Source organism: Budorcas taxicolor, chromosome X (genome assembly GCF_023091745.1).
Source record: "Budorcas taxicolor isolate Tak-1 chromosome X, Takin1.1, whole genome shotgun sequence".
NCBI lineage: Eukaryota > Metazoa > Chordata > Mammalia > Artiodactyla > Bovidae > Budorcas > Budorcas taxicolor.
Window position 1 is genome coordinate 12,124,965 of NC_068935.1, and position 21,528 is coordinate 12,146,492.

A 21,528-nucleotide genomic window follows, 5' to 3' on the forward strand; every position below is an offset into this window, starting at 1 on the left:
TCTTCTCCTTTGCTTCTCTCAAATGGGGACACATTTTTCTTCCTCCCAACAGTTGACAGTGGAATGAGCAGAATGAAAATAAATTAAGAGCAGCTGTGTCGCTGCATTGATATAGTGTGGATAAGCTCATATCTGTGTACTTTGAAAAGACTGTTATTCACTTTTGCTTATAGCAAAGTGGCCCTAGATATACAGAAATAGCATTTCAATTTATAGCTTGTTTTTGTCAGATTTGCTTCCTTCTTATCAAGCTGTTTGTGACGAAAGCAAACAGCTTCCTCAAAGTCTTCCAAATATGCTCACAGCTTCAAATTTGTGACTAGGTTAAACCTCAGATGTCACAGACGTGCAGGCTGTGTTCCTCGTGTGGAGTTCTTCTGATGGAGAGAGTCATTTCAGTTGGCCACCCACTTCCATTCTGGGAGCCTCAGGGTTTACACTGAGCATATAAGTCAGTTCATATTAGGGTTCACGTGTATAAATCTGGTCTTACAATAAAACAAGTATCTGTGAACAGGAATTTTGTTTCATAATTTTTTTAATATATAATATTGTCTAGAACAGTACTGGATACAGAGTAAGCCTTCACAAATACTTAAACTATAGAACTGATAGATTATTTCTCTACCTGGTATTACTGTCAAATAGCAAGAAAAAGATAATGTGAACAAATGGTCAGTCCAATCTGTTTGGCAAACTCATCCATTGATAAATTTAATATTTAAGATTCTCTCTGTGTCTCTGTCTCTATCTCTCTTTCTCTCTCTCTCCCTCCCTCCCTCCATTTCCCTCTCCCTCTCCCTGCCCCACCTTTCTCTCTCTCTCTCTCTCTCTCACACACACACACACATAAATATCATAGCTGGAGGTAGGGACTTGCTATATGCAGTAGCTTTAAAAGGATAATTATTTAAATATGAGCAGAAATGTTCTCCAGGACATATTTTGAAGTTAGGAAGGTGATGAGTGCAACACAAGGTGCAGAACTTCATATCAAGTTATTCCCATTAGTATAAATGGGAAAAATGGATGTACACTAACTTAGACACACCCTCTAAACTTAAATAGTTATAGAAATTTGGGGGAAGTTTAGATAAACATCTGTTAAGCATATTGCCACTCAGAAGCAAGACTGATGGTGTGGGGTTGAAACAGACTTACTTTTGTTACATGTGATGTTATGGTTCTTGAACAACTTATTTACTTTATATTTGCATTCATTTTTCAATTAATAAAATATTAAAATTTTGATATATTATTATATCAAATGACTGATATACACCTATAGCTGATTTGGCATTTTTCTTCACTGTTTGACAATCAACATATATTTTTGTTCAACAGGACAAAATTATTTACTGAAATTCTTACCTAAATAATTCCCTACAGATTGATGTTCTAAAACAAGGCATTTAGAACTAAAAAACATCTTTAATCAATAATTAGTTTCCCTGTCACTTACTTCTATTATGCTGACAAGACTTAGAGAAAAGTGGCTGAAATACTTATTTTTTAATACCCAGACTAGGAACATCTCAGTGACTCCATTAAAGTAGTGATAATTTCAAAAAAAAAAAATGAGTCTAAGGATTTATCTTCAACCGTGAAGAACAACAAAATCTCAGGTAATCTGAGAAATGCTGAGTAGCTGACTTAGAAGCATCAGAGTAAGATGGCTGCCATTTTTCGGCTGATTGAAGTGAGAGCAGCAGGAAAAAGGATTTTCTTCACTAAAGATTGAAAAACAGATTAATATAAAATCTTCACAACTGGAGGCAAATTACCTGTTTCTTACAAGAGGGAGAAGGAAGAACACTTGCCAGGAGGAAGAGTAAATCTCTAAAAGTAAACATGTAAAGCATGACTTGGAGGAGCCACTGGCCTACTTTGTGAGCAGTCTATCCATGGTCCACAAAGAGCGTGTTAAGGCCACAAGGAGATTCTTGAATTTTCTAGGACCAGCTAACCTCAATAAGTACACTATGTGTATTGGGCTGGGGCACTCTGACATCTGAGCAGCAGCTTAGGAACTTTTAGTTTTTTCTTCAGCATTAAGGCTTGACTTTTCTAAGTCATCTAAATTTCCCTGCTCAGTTCCCATGTGACTGAAGTCTTCCTAGAAAGCTGGGAGGGGTTAATGGCATCAACTGGAATGTTAGAATGGAGCCAAGCTACACAGTCCACAGGCAGATCTTGTCTAGTTAAGAAATAATTAAGTGCTTACTGTACTAAATGTTGGGGTGGGTGGAAGGAAGGGAAACCGCAAAACAATACATGAGCCTTGGTTTCAAAAAGCTTATGAAATAGTTGGCAAGACTTGTGCACAGAGGATAATAAAAATCCATTATATAACCAAGTGCTAGGCTATAAAGAACAGATAATACATATTATAGTTCAAATCATTAGCGATTTATTTCAACAAAGTGAGCTAGCTTCTAACATCTCATAAATGAGGTTAGATGTCAGTTATCTTAAAAGCAAGCACATGACAATAAACAGTTAATATATTTCCTTTGAACAAGTTGACGGCTTCCTAGAATGCTAAGTTTAGTTTTGAATAATTGGGATCAAGATATGCTACCCCCAAATATGTTACCTTGGCATATTGGCTAATTTGAGTTGAAGGCAACTGAAAATAGAAGACCCAGGGTGAGCTTTCTGCCCTCCTTCTTTCAGCCTAAAAACAGGGTATAAATTTCTCTTTGTAAAGGCCTCCCCTTACCAAGTCCCTCAGCTCCATACCAGAAAGAGGTAAAAGATTCTTATCACAAGATATAACTTGAGTTTGCCTAACAAACCTTACACAATTATCCATATTCACCATACATTTCCTAGCCCCCTTTCCTTTCCCACTAAGCCCAAGCCATTTTTTTCCTTTGTCTGGTCACTTCTCCACAGTTTATTCTCCCTTGTTAAAGTGGTATATAAATCTCTCAGTTTGCTTCTTTAGGTTTTCATTTTTTTTTGAGAAGCCCCAAATGCATGTAAAAATATTAATAAATCTGTATGCCTTTTATTCTATTCATCTGTCTTTTGTCAGTTTAATTTGCAGGCTCCAGTAATTAAATTTGAGGGTAAAAGAAGTTTTTCTTCCCCTATATAATAAATGATGACTTCTGCCTTTCTTTTCAGTACTCTGAGAAATATAGCAAGTTTGGATTGTTCTTCAGGCCATTTGGCAGAAACCTGATTGCTTGAGACTCTGACCCTCTAAGGATATAGAATTTTGGGGGACAGTATGCCCTGAATGACTTACCAGGCCTCTTCTCTTTGAATATTTTGATACTGACTTATCTAGGAAGAGGAATTATTAAGAATATCACCTCTACAGATTAATTTTAAAAGAGGTAGCTAGCTAATTTGACATTGAGTTGATGACATCATTAAAAGTTGATGAAATATTTAAAAGTAAAGATTGTACTGAAACTGTGTTTGGTGGTACTTCCCTGGTGGTCCAGTGGTAAAGAATCTGCCTGCCAATGCAGGAGACACAGGTTCAATTCCAGATTTGGGAAGATCCCACATACCACAGAGTAAGTAAGCCTGTGTGCCACAACTACTCAGCCTGTACTCTAGAGCCTGGAAGCAGCAATTACTGAGCCTACGTACTCCAACTACTGAAGCCCATGCTCCCTAGAGCCCGTGCTCTGCAACAAAAGAAGCCACCACGATGAGAAGCCCATGCACCACAACTAGAGAGTAGCCTCAGCTCTCCACAACTAGAGAAAAGCCAGTGCAGCAACAAAGATCTAGCATGGGATAACAATACATAAATAAAATAATTTAAAAAAAGAGTCCACCTTCCAATGCAGGGGATACCACTTCAACTCCTGCTTGGGGAACAGAGGTCCCATATGCAACTTAGTCACTGGGGCACAAGAACTTAGCCAATGTGCCACAACCAGAGAGCCTACCAGCTGCAACTACAGAGCTCACATGCTCTGGATCCCCTGCACAACAACTAGAGGAAGAGCCTGCCTGCTGCAACTAAGACCCAATGTAGCCAAAAACAACAAACATACAAACCAAAAAACCAACTGTGTTTGCAATAGGCAGAATGAAGTAACAAGTTGATGCTATTGTTTGTATGACTCAATGCTATGAGCCCTAACAAAAGCAATGAAAATTGGTTCCAATTGAACATCAAGGAATATGGGCTCTCATGTGGCTCAGAGCTAAAGAATCCACCTGCCAATGGAGGAGACATGTGTTAGGTCCCTGGGTCGGGAAGATCCCCTGGAGGAGGGAATGGCAACCCACTCTAGTATTCTTGCCTGGAGAATTCCATTGACAGAGGAACCTGGTGGGCTACAGTCCATGGGATCACAAAGAGTAGGATAAAACTGAGCAAGAACAGCTACATATATATATATATGTAGCTACATATATATATATATGTATGTATGTATGTATGTATTTTTTCTCTTATGGGCACTAATATCTGGAATATTAGTATATAACAGCATCTTCAAAATGTTCCTCCAAATAATGAAAGGGTCTGAAAACCATGTCATTAATATAAATATTCATTGAAGTAGCAAAGGCTTGAGTATACGGAAAAACATGATCATTTTATATTAAGGTAGTAATATATTAAGAGGATCATCGTGTAGAAAAGGATGTAAATTTATTCTCTGTGGACCGAAAGAGAAGAACTAAATCTAATGGGTAGGAGTTGTAAGGACACAGATTTAAGTTTATTTTTATAAAAGGCCTTTTTAATAGCTGAGCATAAAGGTCAGGTTGTGACTTAAGTGGTAATGAGTTTTCTGTTGTTGGAGATATTCAAATATAGATTTAGAAACCCCTGACAATGATGCTATAGAGAAAATTCCAGCATAGAAGACATGAAAAGGAAGGAATTTATGTGAAGCCTGAACATTTAGGGGATATGCTAAATTTAGTTCCAAACTAATACATCCTCATTTACATCCATTTCCTGAACAACCATCTCAGATATTACCAAATGCAGATCATAAAGATCTTTAAATATCCTGGTCTATATTAGAAACTTTCAATCCTAATCATTAGTTTATTAAACAAAAACCTTGAATGGCATATTTGGGTGTATTTTGCATGCCAAACACTGAAACAAAAGGTGTTTATGCCCATCTCTCCATTTATAAGAAAACTAACTTGAACCTTCATTCTCTGAGCAGCCTACATTTATTGCATTTACATAAAGAAAAATAATAATATTGATATATCGATATTAGTATAAAAATCATATTGGAAACATATTTATCTACCTAACAACCTACCTATTTGGGAGAATTATCTGGGAAAATATACAGCAAATATTATTTGTGGCTGACTCTGGCTGGTGAGTATACAAATGATTATTTTTATGTTCTAATTTTCCTAAAATAAAAATTTATTTCCTACACAAAATGAGGGTTTCCAAATTTACATGTTACTGGAGGTAGACTGGCAAAATAAATGAATGAATGGGCCAAGGCTGTAAGAAAATAGGGAAGAGTAGGGACTTGTATAACATGGGGAATATATTCTTTTGAATGGGGGTGGCTGCTACTCAGCTGTAGCTGTGATTGACATAAAGAAGTTTAGGAGAATCTGGAAATACAAATTTTATGTGATTTTTAAATGTTTAAATGTTGGCAACTAACAAAATTTGAAAACACTGGAGATCAAACAAAACAGATATGTGGGCCCCCACTTGGTCAGTTTACCACTTTGGAAAAGAATAGAACATACTGCAAATGTAAAAAAAAATTACCAGTTCATAGTTTTGTAGCCAGTTTCACGGAGAACTGCTCAGTCGCTTCAGTAGTGTCCGACTCTGTGCGACCCCATAGACGGCAGCCCACTAGGCTCCTCTGTCCCTGGGATTCTCCAGGCAAGCACACTGGAGAATCCCCCTTCTTTTATTGTCATTTAGTCACTCAGTCGTGTCTGACTCTGAGACCCCATGGACCCACCTGGCTCCTCTGTCCATGGGATTAACCAGGCAGGAATACTGGAGTAGGTTGCCATTCCTTTCTCCAGGGGATCTTCCAGACCCAGGCATCATACCCACATCTGCTGCACTGCAGGCAGATTCTTTTTTTTTTTTTTTTTCAAATCAAGAGTTTTTATTGTCTCTTTAAAGGATCACAACTGAGTCCATAGAACCATCTGCTATCTTGTTGTTTTCTGCAGATCACTGAGATTTTATTCATCAGCCTGCTGAACTGTTCCTTTTTCAGATACATAGGTACCATCCAAAAATTGTCTGATATCCTTGTTTTTAACTGTGGTGGCTTGCTGAATCAAAGCAGCTGAATTTGACACAAGTTCAATGTCATTTCCTTCAAGAATCAACTCATCTTTCTGGGCTTGAGATACTGAACAGGCAACCCCTGGCCTCATTCGAACCCTGCGTATGTATTTTTCACCCAAAAAATTTCGGATTTCCACAAGAGAACCATTCTCCTGAATAACAACGTTGATGGGGAAGTGGGCATACACCGACCTCATCTTGTAACGGAAGCCCAGTGTAACACCCTTGATCGTGTTCTGTACGTGACTACAGATTGTGCGAACAGTGGCCAGTTGTTTCTGTTTCCCCACCATTTGTCAACACGGAGCCTCTTCTTTTTCTTTCCAAGGAGACTGAGTTCTACATTGATGTGATTGAAGTCCCTCCGCAGGGTGCCTCTGGGGCCCTTCACAATAACTGTCCGTCCCTTCAAGTTAATGTCGACATTTTCTGGGATGTCGACAGTCTGATTGCTGAGAATGGTCTTCATTCTCGCAGTAGATGCGGCAAAGAGAGCCTGCAGGCAGATTCTTTACCTTCTGAGCTACTGGGGGAAAGGCCCTTCATAGGAGATTTAAATGTACATTGATAAAATACAGTGATGTAGTGTGATCAACAAACACTCTGAAGAATTTAAAATGGGTTACTGAGAGTGTCATGAGATTTACATATTTGATGGGGAGGAAACAATGGGTAATTATGTAGTGTTTTGGTTTCATAGGGAGATTTGGTATGTTTTGGGAAAATGGATTGAGCAAGAGAGAAGTCAGGTAGGCTGGAATTCAAGATCATGGAGACCAGTTCAAGCTCTAGGTATGTGCTGATTGGATGAAAACGAGTTGATTGCCCAAGGCTAGCTTCTTCTCTATAAATAAGAGAGAAGGCAAAAAGTGAGGAATAATGAATGAGTACCATCCAGGTTTTGGAAAGCATTTCTGGTGAAGGAAATTATTATTTCAACTATAGAATCATATATCTGAGACTCACATATACTCAAATTCAGACTATTCAAGTCATCTAAGTAAGATAATTATGGTTGCCAATTCAATGCTATTACTCTTTTCCTATATAAACCTCTCTGTTATTAAAGCCTCAAGGTTTAAAATTGGGGGAAAACGTCATTTCCTAATAAAACCTTACTCCATAGGCATTCTTTTTTTTGTGATTCCCCAGAAGAAAGATATAAATTGTGTTTCTTTTCATTGAAAAGTCAAACTGATAGCCATGAGCCAGACATTGTCACTTTCCAATAGCCAGATGTGGCAGACCCCTGGAAAAAGTCTTGATTCATTTTCTTTTTTTTTTAATATAAATTTATTTATTTTAATTGGAGCTTAATTACTTTACAATATTGTATTGGTTTTTCCATACATCAACATGAATCCACCACAGGTATACACATGTTCCCCATCCTGAACCTCCCTCCCACCTCCCTCCCCGTACCATCCCTCTGTGTCATCCCAGTGCACCAGCCCCAAGTATCCAGTATCCTGCATTGAACCTGGACTGGCGATTCGTTTCATATATGATATTATACATGTTTCAATGCCATTCTCCCAAATCATCCCACCCTCTCCCTGATTGCAGCAGAGGTCAGTCTTGGGTCCCCTCTGGCTGCTGAGTTCCTTCACTGAGGAGATTTTGTGGCAAAAGCAACTGTCCTTAAAAGCAGACAATGGAGTCAGCCAAACTGGGGCTTGAATCCTAGTTGGCAACAGTGACCTTCTGTGGGCAAGTCGATTAATCTTTGTCTCTCAGTTTGCTTATCAATAAAATGAGGAGAATAACAGTGCCTACTGCAAAAGTTAGCCGTGGGAATCAGAAGTGAGGAACTTAGAATAGTGCCTAATACACATATAATGACAATGATTTATTTTTCTTATTTTCACCCCATTTAAACTGACTAGCTTAAATTTTATTTTCCCAAGGACATTCCTTTCCACTAGGAATGGGTTAATAGCGTGCCAAGGTGTGTGCATGCATATTCAAAAAGCCTTTAAAAGCTAATGTTAATGATGGGATTGTATGCCAGGCCTGTCAAAAGACATTTAAGTTTGAGGAGGTCTGTCAATGTCCCTCAAGGCTAGAAGTTGGGTTGGACCTATGGAAATAATTAACAATCATGCTGAAACAATTATGATGATAACTATGCTAATAAATGGCTAAAGCTAATAATGTTACTATTATTTATAATAATAGAGGATAATTGACATTTAGCACTGATTATAGATAAGACATTGTACTAAAGACTTTAAGTGGATTGTCTCATTTAATGCTCATGATGACTAACCTTATAAGGATGATACAGCTAAGAACTCAAAATAAGGAAACTGAACTTTAGCAAGCTTAACTAACATTCCCCCAAACTATATATCGAGTACCACCAGCTTGGATTTATATGAAATTATTCTATCTTCAAAGTTTATGATCCTATTAGTCTCACTTTGTGGATAAGAAAATTTAATGGAAAACAAAATAGACTAGGAGCCAGGAAAACTGGCCTTTGGTCCTAATTCTGCCTTACTTACTGCCAATATGAACTTGAGCAAATTCTTTAACTTCTCTGATTTGATGTCTCATGATTTAGTGATGAAAAAGTTCTGATTAATGGAGATTCATAATGCTTTGGGTATTAATCAGTCAAGAATTTAAGAAGAAGATCAGAATATGCCACCCCAAAATACGTCATTTTGGTACTAAGGATTACTTTGAGCTAAAGAAACAAGCAATTAAGAAACAGCAGACACAGGAAGAACTCTCTGTCCTTTTCCTTTTGACTTGAAAGCAAAGTATAAATTTCCCTTTATAAAACTATCCTCCCTCTCCTCTCCCATACCAGGAGGATGGGAGCAACACTTAACACAGGAGATGAAAACTCAGTACCAAGATAACTCTGCATTAAGAAAAATTTACAAAATTACCTTTATCTTTTATTAGCATCCATGTATATTTACCTTTTCATAATTTACTGCTCCTAGAAACCCAAAGATCTTCTCCTTTGTCTTGTCACTTCTCCACAAAATGTCACCCTTTGCTAAAGTGGTATATAAGTTCTCAAGTCTAACCATTTCTTAGGGTTTTTACTTTTGTTTTATGCAAAATAAACTTCTTCTGTTAATCTGTCTTTTCTCAGTTTAATTCACAGGTCTCAGGCACAGAACATGAAAGTAGATGAAAAACTTTTCTTTCCTACACTAATTTGGTGGCATTTAAATGCAAATCCATTTTGGACTTAGACAAACTTAGCATATTAAAAAGCAGAGACATCACTTTGCTGACAAAGGTCCCTATAGTCAAAGCTACAGTTTTTCCAGTGTCTTGTGAGATTTGGACCATAAAGAAGGCTGAGTGTCAAATAATTGATACTTCACACTGCGGTGCTGAAGAAGACTCTTGAGAGTCCCTTGGAGAGCAAGGAGATCAAACCAATCAGCCCTTACGGAAGTCAACTCTGACTATTCATTGGAAGGACTGATTCTAAAGCTAAAACTCTAATACTTTGGCCATCTGATGCAAAAGAGCTGACTTATTGGAAAAGACCCTGATGCTGGGAAAGACTGAAGGCAGGAGGAGAAGGGGGCAACAGAGGATGAGATGGTTGGATGGCATCACTGACTCAATGGACATGAGTTTGAGCAAATTCCAGGAGATAGTGAAGGACAGGGAAGCCTGGCATTCTGTAGCCCATGGGGTCACAAAAAGTTGGACATGAGTTAGCAACTTAATAACAAGTACAAATCCATTAGTTTTGTGAGAAATAAACCCACAAATCCCCCATGTTGGATTAGTCCTGACTTTTAAGCTATAATTCACCCTGAACAAAATAAAGAACCAGTTCAGTGCCATATATCAAATTGATTATAAATTTAATAATATATTTGGTTTATTTTTGGTTTTGTTTATGACTGATAGCCTTCCTGATTTCACAAGATATTTGCTGGAGAGTTGGGATTTTTGTAAGATAATAGACATTTTTTTTTAGAGTTTTATTTTTTTAATATAAATTTATTTATTTTAATTGGAAAAAAGATAACAGACTTATTTATTCAAAATATTTTCCTTTACTGATGACACAGTAGGGTTGTTTATTGTCAAAGATAAAATCTGTTGTTTCTTGAGAGGTGGAGTTTGCAAAAGTTCCTACCTCTTCATTCTGTGAAGAAAAACAGTTAGCCTCCCATGTGGTCTATAATTTTTAAAAAGTTATAAAATAGGTCTTAAAACTTTGTTATCTACTTTAATTGAAAGAATTATATAATTCCATCAGTCTCCTGCATGAGAAAACATATGAGTTTGGAATAAAAACAGTCACTTTTCCTTTTTAAATTAAATGGTATTCTTGAACAGGAGCTGTGGGGTTTATCACATTGAATTATAATGCAAAAAGCACCCATCCACCTTCACATTTTCAAGGATTCCAGCAGAGACTGGAGAATGATGAAAATGATACATCAGGGAAAAGACTGTTTCACATTTGCTAATGCAAAGAAGTGTACGTGTTAATTATAAGTTAAAAAGCTTTAAAAACATTCTGAAGATCAATGAGAATCTGACAGTTGTTTTTGGACAGATGATTACATCTCTGGTGATAAAGTAATTCAGCAAATGATATTATTGTTTAGCAGTCAGTAGAGTAATTATATACTCAGTAAAAGTGAGTATGTAATTCTGAAGTGTTCAAAATGCAAAAGGGTAGATGGATAACATAAAAGAGAGACTCTTGTGGAGGGTGACAGACCTTATTCCAGAAGACTTAGATTGCTACATTCAGGTATTCCAAAAACCACCGTATGGTTCTATACATGAGGAAAGATTTTCCAGGGATCTTAAAGAGTCATGTAGCCTATTTACCCTGCCTCTATATAAAACTGCAGTTAAGCCCTCTGAAGTGAAAAGTTTCATGGAAATTATTTCCCCAACTTCCCTTGGAGACCTATCAAAGAGTAAGACCTATCAAAGAGTAAGACCTAAGGGATGGTTTAAGGCACAGCTTAGTATTAATAGTTTATATCACACTTTCTATGGATGCAGGGTCCAGGCACAACATAGCTAGATCCACTGGCCCCAGGTCTCAGCAGTGTACAATCCAGGTGTTGGCTGGTGCTGCAGTTTCTTTCAGAGTTTGACCAGGGAGATATCTCCTTCCAAGGTGACTTGTGTTTTAGCAACAGTTTATTCCCTTGTGGTTGTAGGACTGATGTCCCATTTTCTTGATGGCTCTCATTCAGTGGCCACTCTCTGCTTTTAAAAGCTGCAAGTTGTTCCTTGTCATGTGGCCCCTTTCTATAGGCCCTCTCAAAATACAGCAGTTTACTTCTTCAAAGCAATGGACAGTGTCTCCTAGTGTAGTCTGCTAAGACAGAATCTTATATAACAAGATGTGTTAATCCACAGTGTCTGAGAGGAACAGAGGAAACGGACAAAGTAGGTAATTAAACAGTTAATCCTAAAGCAGGAGATGGATGGGCTCCCCTGTGGACAGAAACTCCATAAAAGCAGAATGATGGAGGAGGCTGGGCCCTGCCCAGATAAGAGATAGAGACCACATATTTCTCATTCTCAAAGTTAAGAAGACCTCCCTGACTACAAATGTTCAGAGAGGCTCCTTGGAAATCAAAAGGGGGGTGTGTAACCTCTTAGTAAGTGATGTCAACTACCCATTAGCCTCTTCACTAGAATCCATCTCGGTTAAGAGATGAGCATGCACACGTGGGAGGTTCCTGAAATATACCAAATACAGACTCAGAACCAAGCAAAGCAAAGTGATTGGCCAAAGGAAATCCAGAACAAATGCCCCATAAAAGTAATTCAAACTGCCACAAGTGTGTGGCTCAGCCACTCTCTTTCAAGTCTGTTCACATGTCTGTTCACATGTAGTGTACTCTTTTTCCTCCTAATAAACACATGTACCACTGAGACCCACATCCTGTTCAGTAAGCTCAATAAGGTAATGATCTCTAGGACATGCTCTCTGCATGCACACGTACATGCAAACACACACACACATATATATTTATATACACACAATAATTTGTGGACCTAGCTTTACCATGTGAGGACAAGAAAACTCCCCTGCAAGGAGCTGAGGATGGAAGCATGATGTCTACTCGAGAAAAACAAAGAAAGTCTTCTCCCTCTGCCCACTTTTCCTTTGATTATGAAACTGTAGCCCAGCAACCTCTCAGGGCACATCTTTCCTGCCCACCTGTAAGACACACAAATGTCCTCTTCTAATAAATCATTTCTTATCTATCACTTTATTTTTTGGTGAATTATTTCTGCACTGGGACATAAAGGATCAGAGTTCCTTGGAGTCGCTCGATATGCCACCCAAAGGTTTTATGTCTATCCATCACTTTGCTGTACTCTTTTGGTTAGAAGCAAGTCACAGATGTGTGCACACTTAAGGAAATGGGATTACACTCAAGTTTTATCATTTAGTTAAAGAGAATCATTAGGGAGTCAACCTCAGGATCTTTTCTGTCTCAGAGAGGACAAAATATCTCTCTCGCCTCTCTGGAAGGTCTAGTTAGATTTTATCCTACGGAAAGTATATATCAAAGAACTGATCATTTCCTGGGATCCTTCAAATCTTTTTCTAAAAATATCACAGCTAAATGTATGTAGCCTCCCCTTAGCTAACTCTGTATGATGTTATGGTTGCAAGTTTATACAGTTTTACCCTAATTTTATCATATCTTATTTATTCTACTATCATTATTTCCTTCTAATTTCTTCTCTTCTTATCTTGTGTATTATATACATAGCTGTATAGCCTATTTCAATTTTTTGGAATAGACAAAGACAAAACTGTGTACATAAACACATAATTGAATGAATACACCAATGAATCCTCCCTAGGAAGCCACATTTAGGCTTACTCACCTTAGTATCAAGTTCATGCTTGTCTCTCTCTCTTTTTTTCAAAAGTCACTCAGTCATGTCTGACTCTTTGCAACCCCATGGTCTATACAGCCCATGGAATTCTCCAGGCTAGAATACTGGAGTGAGTAGCCTTTCCCTTCTCCAGGGGATCTTCCCAACCCAGGGATCAAACCCAGGTCTTCCACATTGCAGTTGGATTCTTTACCATATTACTCATGCAAATGACTCAGACATATCAGTAAAGCTGGGTTTGTAGAGTTCTTTCCCCCTTATATCAAAACACTTTTTTTAGCTTGAAAATAAAATGGAGATTAATGCCATACCTAAAGTTCTCAATTCAACCTCGTTATTTTTCTAAATTTCTCACCTGTTGACCAAATATAACCACCCTCCTGCTTCCTACTGCTACTGCTGCTACTAAGTCGCTTCAGTCGTGTCTGACTCTGTGCGACCCCATAGACAGCCTCCCACCAGGCTCCCCCATCCCTGGGATTCTCCAGGCAAGAACCCTGCAGGGGGTTGCCATTTCCTTCTCCAATGCATGAAACGTGAAAGTGAAAGTGAAGTCGTGTCTGACTCTTAGAGACCTCATGGACTGCAGCCTACCAGGCTCCTCCGTCCATGGGATTTTCCAGGCAAGAGTACTGGATTGGGGTGCCATTGCCTTCTCCACCACCTCCTACTAGCCCCAAGCAATTCTCATGTCATTGGAGGCCAACGTTCTATCTTGACGGATTTTCTAATTTGTACCTACCTCCCAAAAGAAAGAGCAGAACTTAGTCCTCAGAAGGCTATTCCACAGCTCCTTATAAAAACCCTGCATGGAGCTGCTAAAGATAGCCATTAAAGAGCCCATCTTATTTCCTCTTGATGAGTTGGCTTCAAATACTTTAATCTTTTCCCATTGGTCCTTTTCATCTTATGCCAAATCTGCTCTAGTGGGAAATACATAGCCAACTTTGAGGAAGGGCTTTTAAATCTTTTATATAACTGTTGAGTCGTTTGGCAAATATTATAATAACATCTCATTAATTGTATTTTCATGTTCCTCTAACACACCAGGAAAGCTCCTGCCTCTAGGCCTTCACATTTGTGGTTTGCTCTGCCTATAACATTCTTCCTCAGCATATCCGCACAGCTCACTTCCTTCAGATCTCTCTTCATGCATCATATTTTCAAAAGGAAAAAAAAAAACCCTCCTGGCCACCCCATCTAAAATACTACCCTCTCCTTAACCTAACCCCAATCCTCCTTGCTAGGCTTTAATATTTCTCCAGAACACTGATCACCATCTTGAGATATTACTTATTTAAATAATTGTGACTCATCTACCTCCCTTCTCTATAATATAAATTCTGTAAGTAAAGGTACTTTGTCCTATATTTTTCGACATCTAAAACTGTGCCCAGCACATAGTAAGACTTCACATATACTTGTTATAATAAAGATGAATGGTGACAGGAATTGATGAATAAGGTCAATCTACAGAGCCTGAAATTTAAATGAAAGCAAATTGAGACTGACTGCTTTGGGCTCACCAGTTCACTTTCTAGTCTCATATACCATTTATCTGGTCTCATAACATTTCACCTTTGTGAAAACTGGCGACACGGAAGTAGAGAAGCAAAGCCACGTATCTTAGGTTTCTTACGTGATAAGTCATATCTCTGTTTGTCTCCAAGGCAAACCATTCAATATCACAGTTATCCAAGTCTATGCCCCAACCAGTAATGCTGAAAAAACTGAAGTTGAATGGTTTTATGAAGACCTACAAGATCTTTGAGAACTAACACCCAAAACAGATGTCCTTTTCATTATAGGGGACTGGAATGCAAAAGTAGGGAGTCAACAAACACCTGGAGTAACAGGCAAATTTGGCCTTGGAATATGGAATGAAGCAGGGCAAAGACTAATAGAGTTTTGCCAAGAAAATGCACTGGTCATAGCAAACACCCTCTTCCAGCAACACAAGAGAAGACTCTACACATGGACATCACCAGATGGTCAACACCGAAATCAGATTGATTATATTCTATGCAGCCAAAGATGGAGAAGCTCTATACAGTCAACAAAAACAAGACCAGGAGCTGACTGTGGCTCAGATCATGAGCTCCTTATTACCAGATTCAGACTCAAATTGAAGAAAATAGGGAAAACCGCTAGACCATTCAGGTATGACCTAAATCAAATCCCTTATGATTATACAGTAGAAGTGAGAAATAGATTTAAGGGCCTAGATCTGATAGATAGAGTGCCTGATGAACTATGGAATGAGGTTCGTGACATTGTACAGGAGACAGGATCAAGACCATCCCCACGGAAAAGAAATGCAAAAAAGCAAAATGGCTGTCTGGGGAGGCCTTACAAATAGCTGTGAAAAGAAGAGAGGTGAAAAGCAAAAGAGAAAAGGAAAGATATAAGCATCTGAATGCAGAGTTCCAAGGAATAGCAAGGAGAGATAAGAAAGCCTTCTTCAGCGATCAATGCAAAGAAATAGAGGAAAACAACAGAATGGGAAAGACTAGAGATCTCTTCAAGAAAATTAGAGATACCAAGGGAACATTTCATGCAAAGATGGGCTCGATAAAGGACAGAAATGGTCTGGACTTAACAGAAGCAGAAGATATTAAGGAGAGGTGGCAAGAATACACAGAAGAACTGTACAAAAAAGATCTTCACGACCCAGATAATCATGATGATGTGATCACTCATCTAGAGCCAGACATCTTGGAAAGTGAAGTCAAGTGGGCCTTAGAAAGCATCACTACAAACAAAGCTAGTGGAGGTGATGGAATTCCAGTTGAGCTGTTTCAAATCCTGAAAGATGATGCTGTGAAAGTGCTGCACTCGATATGCCAGCAAATTTGGAAAACTCAGCAGTGGCCACAGGACTGGAAAAGGTCAGTTTTCATTCCAATCCCAAACAAAGGCAATGCCAAAGAATGCTCAAACTACCACACAATTGCACTCATCTCACATGCTAGTAAAGTAATGCTCAAAATTCTCCAAGCCAGGCTTCAGCTGGCTGAACCATGAACCGTGAACTCCCTGACATTCAAGCTGGTTTTAGAAAAGGCAGAGGAACCAGAGATCAAATTGCCAACATCCACTGGATCATGGAAAAAGCAAGAGAGTTCCAGAAAAACACCTATTTCTGCTTTATTGACTATGCCAAAGCCTTTGACTGTGTGGATCACAATAAACTGTGGAAAATCCTGAAAGAGATGGGAATACCAGACCACCTAACCTGCCTCTTGAGAAAGCTGCATGCAGGTCAGGAAGCAACAGTTAGAACTGGGCATGGAACAACAGACTGGTTCCAAAGAGGAAAAGGAGCACGTCAAGGCTGTGTATTCTCACTCTGCTTACTTAACTTATATGCAGAGTACATCATGAGAAACGCTGGACTGGAAGAAACACAAGCTGGAATCAAGATTGCCAGGAGAAATATCAATAACCTCAGATATGCAGATGACACCACCCTTATGGCAGAAAGTGAAGAGGAGCTAAAAAGCCTCTTGATGAACGTGAAAGAGGAGAGTGAAAAAGTTGGCTTAAAGCTCAACATTCAGAAAACGAAGATCATGGCATCTGGTCCCATCACTTCATGGGCAATAGATGGAGAAACAGTGGAAACAGTGTCAGACTTTATTTTGGGGGGCCTCAAAATCACTGCAGATGGTGACTGCAGCCATGAAATTAAAAGATGCTTACTCCTTGGAAGAAAAGTTATGACCAACCTAGATAGTATATTCAAAAGCAGAGACATTACTTTGCCGAGTAAGGTCCAGCTAGTCAAGGCTATGGTTTTTCCAGTGGTCATGTATGGATGTGAGAGTTGGACTGTGAAGAAGGCTGAGTGCCGAAGAATTGATGCTTTTGAACTGTGGTGTTGGAGAAGACTCTTGAGAGTCCCTTGGACTGCAAGGAGATCCAACCAGTCCATTCTGAAGGAGATCAACCCTGGGATTTCTTTGGAAGGAATGATGCTAAAGCTGAAGCTCCAGTACTTTGGCCACCTCATGAGAAGAGTTGACTCATTGGAAAAGACTCTGATGCTGGGAGGGATTGGGGGCAGGAGGAGAAGGGGACAACCGAGGATGAGATGGCTGGATGGCATCACGGACTTGATGGACGTGAGTCTGAGTGAACTCCAGGAGATGGTGATGGACAGGGAGGCCTGGCGTGCTGCAATTCATGGGGTCGCAAAGAGTCGGACACGACTGAGCGACTGAACTGAACTGAAGTAATCACTAAGCGTCAAGAATGTATCCATTGATGTAGCAAGCACATAGGAGATACGAAAACAAACAAAAAAGGCGTAAAGTATTAAAGTATACTGTTTAAAATCATGGATTTCTCCAATCAAAGAGACCTAGATTCTAATCTCAGCTGTCACTGTTGAGCTATGTGATCTCGGAAACAGTTATTATATTGTCTGAGTTTTAGATACTTCATCCATAAATAAGAACAATATTACCTTGCTCTGGTTTGTTGTGAGGATAAATGCTGTAATCCACAGAGAGACAGAGTGAGAAAGTTTAACACAGTCTTGGCAAACAATAACCAGTATCAATAATATTACTGCTAATAATGAATGTATTCTTATTATACAATTATAATGCTGAGACATCGAGAGATCAGCACAATAAAGTACAGGACCTAGAACCAGAACATCTGTTATAGACTCTCCATAATGTACGAACATCATTTGCAGGCACAGTATTCAGTTTTCAGTCATATAAACATGGTGTAGTAGAAAAGGTCTTTTTCTTTTAAACTTTGTATTTTTTAATTGGAGTAGAGGGTATTAACAATGTTGTGATAGTTTCACGTGAGCAGCAAAGGGACTCAGCCATACATATACATGTAGCCATTCTCCTCTCCCATCCAGGCTGCCACATGACACTGAGCAGATTTCCATGTGCTATACAGTAGGACCTTGCTGGTTATCCATTTAACACTGGATAAACATTTGATTAGTGACTAATCTTTAGCTTATTTTAAGCAGCTATACCCCAATACACATAGCTGATTAACAGTGTTGTGATAGTTTCAGCTGCATAAGGAAGGGACTCAGCCATACATATACAGGTATCCATTCTTCTCCAAACTCCCCTCCCATCCAGGCCGCCACATAAAATCGAGCAGAGTTCCCTGTGCCATACAATAGGTTCTTGTTGGTTATCCATTTTAAATATCACAGTGTGTACATGCCAATCCCAAACTCCCTAACTATACTGTCCCCTTCTCCTTTCCCCTGGCAAGCATAAGCTCATTCTCTAAGTCTGTGAGTCTGTTTCTGTTTTGTAAGTTCATTTGTATCATTTCTTGTTAGATTACACATATAAGGGATGGCAAACAATATTGGATGGAGAAGTCGTTGGAGACAGAAGTCTAGAGTTTGAGTGCCAGCTCCACCACTTACTTTATGGATGACTTTGGGCAATTCATAATGATACTGAGATTCATTTTCTTTCACATGCGAAATGGAATAACTCAAAGGGGCATAATAATGACTAAATGAGATACTATATTATAAAAATTCCTGGCACCTTTAAAAAGTAGGAGTCAACAAAAGTCAGTTGAATTAAAGCTTGATTTATATGTTGTATGAATATAACTTGCCCGTTCTTATATGAAGGTCCAGAGAAGCAAGAAGCAATTAGAGTCAGCAAGCAAAAATATGCAAGAGTGAGAAAAATGTTTTCAAAGAGTTAAATGTTTGGTAAGGTTGAAGGGAAGCACACAAACTAAAGAGTAGAAAGAGTTAAAGGCTAGAGAAATATATAAGGATCCTATAGCTTGTATAACACGTTCAACATTGTAGACTTTATCATGAAGGCTATGAAAAATCAAAGAAGGCCTTTACAAGGAGAGGTACCAGACCTAAAACTGGCTGCTAGGTAACAAATGGATTGCAGGGTGGAGCAAGGAGACACAAAGTGATCTGTGCAGTGGTATAGTTAAAGGATTCAAGTAGACATATACAAGATGAATTCTGGAGGTAAAGATGGTAGGGCTTCATGATTAATTAGATATTGGTGTAGGCAGTAGAAAAGGATGACTTTAAGGTTTCCAGTTTGAGCAGTTGGGTAGATGCCATTTACTGAGATGAAGAAGAAAGAAGGGGATACAGGTCATGTATGATGACAGCCTGGTCAAGATACAATATGCTGATAAATGATAGATTTAGAGGGGAGCACAGAAAAGAGACAGATCCCTTCTGACATTGAGTTATAAGAGAGACAGCACTTGAACTGGGTGTGACTTTCGAAGAACAGTTAGGGCAGAGAAAGAATGCAAGGCATATTGAAGGAACGGCAAATGACTGTTCAGAACATAAGGTTTCTTTTAGGGCACTCTAATGATAAAGATACAGAGGCATACTGGGACTCCAATACATAGAGCTTTGAATATTATGATAAAGAGTTGAAACTTACCTGAGGATTTATGGTCCAAGATTGCTACTATCATTATGGCCTTAGGCAACTCACTTAGTCCTTCTCTCTTCATTTTTCTCATTTATGAAATGAGTGGCTCCCAGATTTTTGGGTTTCACGGATCAGTACAATTTGTAAAAGGGGTGGCCATGAAGCAACAAAGGGTTGCAACATCATTTTACCAAGTATGGACATTCAGAAAAGCAAATGAATAAAAAACTATCATCTAGTACCATCACTTGATAAAACAGAGGATATTTCAAAAAAAAGAAAGATAAATTCAAATATTTTTTTAAATGGGTACATTTGGTTTTTATGGAATGCTCACTTCATTGTCTTTATTTTTCTCTTTTCATTGAGGATTGGTGCAAACTTCTGGCATTGGTCCAGAGACCAGACTTGGCAACCACTGAATCATACTCCAGGATTCATTCCAATGCTGACATTCTAGGATTTCTATGATTCCTAAGGGCTTATTCATCAAACAGTAGGGAATCATTGAAGGATTTGGGGGTAGTGAATTCATATTATCAAAGCTATGTTTTAGGAAGTTAATATGGGAGGTCTTGGAAGAGAAAAAGCAAGTGGTCCAATCGTGTGGCTAACACCAAAGTTGAGGCATAAATTAACAACGGCACAGGCTAAAGCACTGACAATACCTATGGAACACTGGAATAAACGTGTCCAGAGCACAGATTCTGGTAGAGCTGACAGCGTGCTTTGTAAGTCAGGCCTTGATTGGAAAGCTTGGCTTTATTCAGTGGGTCCATTTGTGCCATCCTTTTGTTTAGGAGGCTTTTCAGGATGTTGAGTCAAAAGCACCATTTTTTTTTTCTGGCTTAACATATTTAAACCACAATTTACAATGTCTCTGGGAGGAAGATAGTATATTATTCATATTGTGCTGAAGAAATCAAGGAATCAATTGGTTGAATGGGGTGAATCATGCAGAGGAAGCATATGCAAATGAGTCGCTTAAAAATCAGTGCTTGGAGAGGTCACAAATGGAAAACAGTCCTATCATGCCATACAATCAAAGCCACAGGACTCAAACAGAAAATCATAGAAAATAGCCCCTTTTATATCCTGAACTATTTCTTGGCCCAACCCTTTCCAAAGAAAATTACAAAATGGAAAGAGTGGGTCATCATGTGAAATTTGATTGAAGAGCTCCTGTTTGCTAACATTACTGAGTTAAATTCTCATACCTCTACGTTTGTGGGATATGCTAGATTTTCAGGCTTTAGAGACAAAAAAAATGTATACACATTTAAAACTTCATGATATTCAAGGAAATTTGCCTTTGTTTTATTTTATCTACATTTGTTCAAATAAACCGGGGAACATCTATAGACCTTGTAAGGCCTGAGGATCTAGAAGGCGCTGCTGTCTAAGTTTCAAAAACTATGAATTAGAATTTCTAACCGGGTCACCATTTGGAATCCTTCTCCTTTAATTTTGATGAGCCTGGTGCAAAGCTTTCAGTGCTGTGGTCCACTGAATGTCACAAGTGGGTTACACATGGCTGAGATATTGATCTCCTCAGCCCTCAGGTTGTCAGAGCCTCCTCCCTCTATTTCAGTTTGCTGGACAAATACTTATTTTCAATATGCACTGTGACATGAAAAATTTGGCAGCCTTTTTGGAACACTGTGATGGGGCCTGGAGGTTAGTTAACTCTTACATTATGCTAATTGTTCTCTTATGGGAGTCTTTATGGGAGCAGTGACAATAATAGCTTACACTTACATGGTGTTTGCCATTGTGCCAGGCAGTGTTCTAAGTATGTTTTAACCCACCTAATCCTACAACTTTTTTTTTTTGAAAAAATGCTGAAACTCCAATACTTTGGCCACCTGATGCAAAGAGCTGACTGATTTGAAAAGATCCTGATGCTGGGAAAGATTGAGGGCAGGAGGAGAAGGGGACGACAGAGCATGA

The 21,528-nt window shown here is 38.7% G+C and overlaps 1 protein-coding gene and 1 pseudogene across 1 annotated transcript in view; both read right to left on the reverse strand.

Moving 5' to 3' along the window:
- IL1RAPL2 (interleukin 1 receptor accessory protein like 2) overlaps window positions 1-21,528 on the reverse strand; it is a 579,350-nt gene that overhangs the window by 415,905 nt on the left and 141,917 nt on the right. The gene's annotated exons all lie outside the window — the stretch shown is intronic.
- LOC128069893 (60S ribosomal protein L9-like) lies at window positions 6,172-6,770 on the reverse strand (annotated as a pseudogene).